Below are 8,102 nucleotides of genomic sequence, written 5' to 3'. Positions count from 1 at the left end.
GTCCCTGACACATGGGTGGTCACCATAGTGTGTTCTACCTCATTATTTCAGTGAGTGATTAATATACACTCAAGGTTTTCATGCGGTAGTGTAGGTAAACCCGTGTCCCGATATTTATGATCCAAGCGCAGGCATTGTTTACATTTAAATTGATTTAAATTACTCACTTTTAGAAAACAAGGTCAGGAGCCTAAGAAATATAGGATTGGTAACGCATGGATGAAACCCTTATATATTTCTTCGGACTTTCTTCTACTCCCCTATTCCCGCGGCAACGGATACGCTAGTATATATATATATATATATATATATATATATATATATATATATATATATATATATATATATATATATATGTATGTGTGTGTGTGTGTTATACCCAGGACTATGTGTCATGCAGTTATAAAGTTCATTCCACGACGACATCAAGGTCGCATCCGCGCATTGGCCAATATCGTCTCCCATTGGTCGGCCAAAGTCCGAAACTTTTAATCCGCGGATTAATTAGAAGATCCTCTAGCTAGGGACGACCGGCCAAAGTCCGAATTAGAAGATCGTGAGCAGATTTGGGCTTTTTTTATGCCGTAAGGATCATGAAATTAAGTCTTTATTGATTATTAATTAAAGTAAATGACAGAAACATTCAAATTTTTTTATTGTACTATAGTCTCAATCAATCAATTTATCATTTGTTACAACAATTTGAACTTTTATGGCATTTAGAATTACATAGTAGCTTGTTATTTTTGCACTTGCAGTGCTTGGTTGTGCAATTGCAGCGAGTGTAGCCTTGGCCCCCAGTAAATGATTGTGAAGATGCGATGGTTCGTAGTGATTTTTCCTCCGTGCCAACTGACGACAATAAAAGCAGTTTTTCGTGAAGAATTGAAAACTCACTTCTAGCACCATGTTCCGTTCCTAATTTGTAGAAACCGCCCTCGACGCTCATGACCTCTTGTCAACATCTGGAACACGGATGCATACATTGTCACCCACTTCAGCATCTTTAAATTTTGTATTTGATGTTTTAAGCATCTTAGCACCTTGAGTTTGCTAACTAGTATGAGCTGCTGACCTGGGTTCCGTGATGTCTAGTTTGTTGTGACACAATCCGCAGGTAATATTTCCTCCGTACCCTTCGTCTGCTTCATTGGGTATTCCACAAATAGCATGGACATCGTTGCCACAGGATCCACAAGAATGAGCTGCACTACAATGTTTTTCACAAACTATACAGAATCTGTTGGCCACATTATTGCCACGCAACTGGTCTGGACGTTCCGCCACGGCAGTAGATGTGTTAGCTGAGGATGTCGTTGCATTTATGGCAGCCTCCATTTCTTGTTCAATATTCTCAAGAAATCTGGAATGCAAGGAAATTCTGTCGGTATTTATCATGCAGTCCAGTCAAGGCGTGTTGATGGGTCTGCTTTATTTGGTATTCCCCTTTTGTTGGGGAAATATGGTTTCTGACGCTTGCGCCATCTCAAGTCGCTTGGACACTATTGTTCAACTAACAAGGAAAGTCTTTTGAACATTCCGTCTTGTTGCAAATGGTCGGTGACGCCGACTGTCTTTGATTTTGTTCTTTGATGATTGTCATCAAGGAGGAGGCTGTCACATACAGTTGTAGCCCATATATAGAAACTAACATGGATTTACATTTTTTTTCTTTTGACAGCAATCTGCTATGTCTGTCTCATGGTCTGACGGCCCTTTGGAATATTAAAATGGAAAGTTTAAGGGGGGGGGTGCAAATCGAAAGTTTGAGGGGGGGGGGGGGGTGCAAATCGAAAGTTTGTCCCCGGACTCCGGGAAGGGTCACTACGCCTCTGATATATATATATATATATATATATATATATATATATATATATATATATATATATATATATAAAGTTCAATTCTGTATGTATGTTTGTAAAATGTTTGTCGTGTATTACAAAGGAATATAAGAAAAAACGAAACTTCTATGGATTCAACTGTTAGATTATTAAAGTACTCATGGTCTAAATTTATGAGTTAAAAAATTAATATTGAAAGTGTTTTAAAACAATTTTTATTTTGCGTACTTAAAATAATAGTTTTCAATATGAACATTACATAAAATTTTTTTAAAAAGTATCAATGATTTGGCGATTTGGCGCCCTGAGCTAGACTGTTAGCACTTTGCGTTTGTGTTTTCTTTGTGTTTAGTTTGCGTTTGTGGGTGGGTTTGTGTTTGCGTTTGGATTTGGGTTTTGTTTTCGTTTGCTTTTTCGTTTGCGTTTTTTTCTTGGTGGTTGTGGTTTTGTTTGTGTTTGCGTTTGTTTTTGTGCATTCGTTTGTATTTGTATTTGTGTTATGTTTGCGTTGTTTTTTTATGTGTTTTGGTTTTGTTTGGTTGTGTTGGGTTTGTGTTTGCATTTGGATTTGGGTTTGATTTTGTTTCCTTTTTTGTTTGCGTTAGTGTTTGTGTTTTCTTTTTGTGTGGTTGGGTTTGTCTTTTGCGTTTTCGTTTGTATTTGTGTTTGTGTTATGTTTGCGGTTTTTTGTGTTTTGGTTGGTTGTGGTTAGGGTGGGCAATGCTGGGTATATGCTGATTACTAAACACACAAGTCATGGTCCTTTGCAGATAGTTTTTCAGAGATGCCAGTGCAGGGCCTGGGACGGCTAGTGTATATATATATATATATATATATATATATATATATATATATATATATATATATATATATATATATATATATATATATATTGTAACCCTCACTCAGTGGGGATGCTTTTACCCACTGAGGTGTTGTGGTTAAGACGGGCTGACCCTGAGATTAAGAACACACTGACACCGACAGTTGTTGTCAAGTATTCCTTTATTCACAGCATCGAGCCATGACGGCGATGCATAACACAGTAGTACGACGAGAGAAAATACTGAAGACAGACCAAAACAAAAAAACCAAACTGTAGCCCTAAAACAAATGTAAAGGAAAAGTTACATTCATGACAACACCACGTGTAGGCTACAATATACACGGGTACAATAAAATATGTTTCGGCCAGTACACAGTACTGCCAACAAGTACCAATAAGTAGTACTACAAATAAATACTTATATTAATATTCACCCTAACTAGTGTGCACATGCAGCATTAGCAGGAATACACAAATAAGTATTTTAACAAACATAATTTATATAACTACTCTAACTTCATTAGGTCTACATCTTGGTCACCGTGTCCACAGACAGCAGACTTGCGTGTGACTGACACGGCTAGGCCTTAAATTACCCACAGTCCCATGACATGGGACACAGGTAACATCGCTCACAAGAGCATGAAAAAAAACCCAACTACGTCAACAGGGCCACGGCCCCACAGGGGCCGCAACTCAATGAATTAAACTTCATTTTATTTCCCTCCCCTGGCTGGTAACCATATGTGTTACAATATATATATATATATATATATATATATATATATATATATATATATATATATATATATATATATATATATATATATATATATAGGTCTTGTGTGTGTAATTAGGTAGGTAGGTGCGTCATGATGAAATAATATCAAATACAAAATTGTTATGGTGTATGTTTTATCGGGGTATTTTGGTGCGAATGAATGTTGATGCGAGAGATATGACAAATGCATGATTACGCAGATGAAAGAGAGTGAAGTTTTGCCATAGGAATGGGTTGTTATGGTATGCAAGCTAGGTAGTTCGGACTTGGGAGAATGTAAGAGATACTTCGTATAATGTCGATATCAAGGCTAGTTATATGTTTATTTATACGAGAATAGAATCTAGTAGTAGAATAAATATTGACCAAGAAAATAATAGGCATTGTATTAAGCGATCATCGCCTGTATCGCGGTGATGTGAATGCCATGGTAGTGGTATGCTTTAAATCGCAGTAGATCGCGTGATCACAGCAGCCCTAACAGTCATGTATAAATGTGTCATCTAGTCCATATAGGTGTTTGTGCTAAAATTTCTGTTTGCGCGTTTTTCGTTGTGCTCATTTTTCTGTTTGCGCTTTTTCTGTGTGCGTTTTTTCTGTGTGCGCTTTTTTTCTATTTTGCTCTTTTTTTCCATGTGCGCTTTTTTTTACTGTGTGCACTTTTTTCTGTTTGCGCTTTTTTTCTGTTTGCGCTTATTTCTGGTCACCAATATTCACAATAGTTACATCAATTGAAGCATTGGCATTGCATAGCTTTAGATATTTTGGCTCATGACTCTTGATGTTTTCAGTTTTAAGTACTCCTCAAGATTAGTTAATTACTTTTCAATCTATATATATAATTCTCTTCTTGGAGACGCTAGAAAACAAGCTGTAAACGCGCTCCCTACCATCCCCACCCCTACATGGTCTTAGTGAGCCGTGGTTCACGCTATATTTACCTTCGTGGAGTCGGGTTTAGTGACGGCTATTAGGGGCAGATAATTTAGTTTGAAACGATTTTAAACGTTGGGGGTGGGGGAAGTAAGGGGGGGGGGGTTATGGTCCTTAACGAGCTACTTATAGTGTTTTAAAGAAATATTTTCAGTGTCAGCATTGGTACTGTCGAATTCACAAATTATGAATTACTGAAAAGTAGACAAAAACAACTAAATAGCGGCGTATGTTATGCCTCGGGCCGGCTCGTAATTCATAATTTGTGAATTCAACGCTACCAATGATGCGACTGAAGGCAGCCATCCGTGACGACAGTTTACAGACGACAATGAAAAGATCAAGCAGAACTTGGTATTACCTCCTCTTAGTTTCAAATCGTTTAAAAACTAAATTATCTGCCCTTAATAGCCGCCACTAATTCGATCCGGCTCTACGGTTGTTAACATTTAGTGTTAACCACAGCTCACCAGACTGGTTGGGTGGGGGGGGGGGGTGGTAGCGATATGACTAGAGAGCGGGGTAGGAACGGCTAAGCCCTTACGTGGTGGTGTCTCGCTTGGTCCCCAAGTAGATAATTATTTAGGCCTATATAGACTTAAGCAAGAGAACTCTTGCTTGCGCGAATATGTTGACCCGAAGATCGTCAGCATTCCGAAAGCCAACTTCGTCACCTCACTGTAGTGTAGCATTCTGGAAGACTGTTTCATGCGTCAAGTGGTATTTCTTATAGAGCTGTCACTTGCCTTTGAAGCGAACCAATATCAATTACAAATGCCTCAATGTTGTTTCCATTTGTATTATTTGTATCCTAATATATAAAAGCCCATGTGTGCACTTCTCTCTCTGTCCGCAACATATTTTCCGAGGCTATGGGATCAGTATGTTAAGCGATATATGGAGAACTTAAAGATACGAACTTTTGTTGAAAATAATATGGTGGATGTAATAAATGTAAAACAAACAAAATTTTATTTAAAGAAGGAAAATAAAAATAAAGGCATATTCCGATTCGAATGTGGAAACCCCTTTTAATTATGCAACAAGAAAACTGTTTATGGTTGTAACAAGAACGAAAAAAAACCACAATAACGTCACATGTTTAAACTACGGAAAGTACACAACACTAATGGTGTCATCTTCCAATTTTAGAATATGAAGAAATTTCATTTAGATGTATAATTCTACTTATCAAGATGTACGCTAAGAAATGTATACAACTTTCTTGGCCAAAAGTAATACAAATTACTTTTAAAAAAACCACAAATTGTATCGAACAGCCGGGTTTTTTAACGGAATCATTAAGTCTCTTAATCAGTGTGTGCAACCAGTGTGCGCATTTAATATGGTGCAGTGTTGACTAATAATGTATAGAATCTATAATTTGATTTTGATTTTTCTAATAGGTATTGGTAGCCTATGTTATTTTTAACTAGTTAGTTATTTCTTTCCTTTCTAACTAATATTGTTCAACGTGCAGTTAAGCACAATGCGTTTTTTTCCCAAACAAGTATGACATTGAAAAATTGAAAAATGTACAGAAGAAAATGCATTTTGCCAGTTTCATTAATGATTAAGTAAACTTAAATACACAAGAGGGTGTGGGTGACACCATGACGTAATCGTGCTAACTATAGAGAAAACAATGCTACATCCAACTGTATTAATGACAGACCATAGATAAACATCGTTACTAGTGAGTCTGGAGTGATTGAAGCTTATACACATCTGATATTTAAAGTTGAATTCTGTATGTATGTATATATGTATGTAGCGCAGGGGTCTCCAAACTTTTCAGCCCGAGGACCGCATTGACTATCAAATATCGATTCGGGGGCCAGAGTTATTTGAAGGCAACTCTTCGGGGTGGCGGAGGCCTTTAGGTGGGCGTATAGATCAGAAATTAGATTTCCCTCTCTTCTAGTTTTAAATTTAATGACTAGTTATGTCAGCAGCACAGGCCAATTTCTATACCCACTCTTCATCAGACATTAATGGCTGTAGCTAGCCTTTACTTTCCAGGAAGTTACCTATTTCCTTTCTTAACTTAAATACTCTGCTAAGAGTTATATCACAAGAGCCATCTTACTACTCTGTATTATGGTACATTTTAAGATTCCCTGTCTGTATCTCTCAACGTGTCATTGAATTGTCTATGGTTGAGCCCGTGTAACCTAATGAAATTCTCCATCTTCAAATTTTCCGTGGACAAAGGGATCTCCGCGGGCCGGATGAGAGGACCTCGCGGGCAGTGTTTCTTCCAGACTTTTTTCTCCGGGGGGGGGGGGGGGGGGGGTGGGACGGACACTTTTAAAAGTATATATTTTCTATATAAATAATATAAATTTAATTTCGTTCGGGGGGGGGGGGGGGCGGTAAAATTTTTTCGGGGGGGCTTCGGCCCCCCGAAGAGATGCCTGGAAGAAACTCTGCTCGTGGGCCGCATCCGGCCCGCGGGCCGTAGTTTGGAGATCCCTGATGTAGCGGAAAGCGGACGGCCTGTGATTACAAACAAATAAAGGAAAACAATTTACTTGATCGCTATAGAGTGATATATTTAAAGTGGTCATCATCTAAATTAATTATATTAAAAAATTAATAAATAAATTTCATTTTCTATACTTATTGACGGCATGTGCATTAAACAAAATTAAAGAAAATTTATCATCCTTCATAAAAATTCTAATTGTGTCTGAAAATTATTTACTTTTAGTCATTTAGCACTCATTACGTCCCTTAATAAATTAAAAAAAAAACAACCCACAATTACTTCCCTTTTAAAAACATTACATCGGGGAATTTTTTTTACTTTAAATTTCTTTTTAAATCGATTACATAATTAGCGTGGATTGATCAAGTGAAATGTGGTAAGAAAAACACAGATATTTTAATTTTTGCCTTTTATTTATTTTATACACTGAACGTACTGTTTACTAATAAAAAAATCAATACTAGCTTAGAAGCCAGCTCCTAAATGCTCTCTATGTTTAATTCTATCTTTCCGTTTGCGGATAAGCTTGGGGTATTATAGTCGACTAAATTGAATCAGGAGCGTTCGCTGGCGCCCCGACAGGGTTCAATTTTGGCGCCCTGAGCTATCCTATGAACGCTATGGTCAGTGCCGGCGCCAGGTAATATAGCGCCCTAGGCAAAACGTATCAAAACGCCCCCCCCCCAACCGCAATATATATATATATATATATATATATATATATATATATATATATATATATATATATATATATATATATATGTATATATATATATATATATATATGTATGTATATATATATATATATATGTATGTATATATATATATATATATTTATATATATATATATATATATATATATATATATATATATATATATATATATATATATATATATATATATATATATATATATATATATATATATATATAAATATATAAATATATAAATATATAAATAAACATATAACTAGCCTTGATATCGACATTATACGAAGTATCTCTTACATTCTCCCAAGTCCGAACTACCTAGCTTGCATACCATAACAACCCATTCCTATGGCAAAACTTCACTCTCTTTTATCTGCGTAATCATGCATTTGTCATATCTCTCGCATCAACATTCATTCGCACCAAAATACCCCGATAAAACATACACCATAACAATTTTGTATTTAATATTATTTCATCATGACGCACCTACCTACCTAATTACACACATAAGAC

This window comes from Physella acuta, unplaced genomic scaffold (genome assembly GCF_028476545.2).
Source record: "Physella acuta isolate Inbredline_101_S28 unplaced genomic scaffold, ASM2847654v3 ptg000353l, whole genome shotgun sequence".
In the NCBI taxonomy this organism is placed as follows: Eukaryota; Metazoa; Mollusca; class Gastropoda; family Physidae; genus Physella; species Physella acuta.
Note: the sequence above shows the minus strand (reverse complement) of the source record.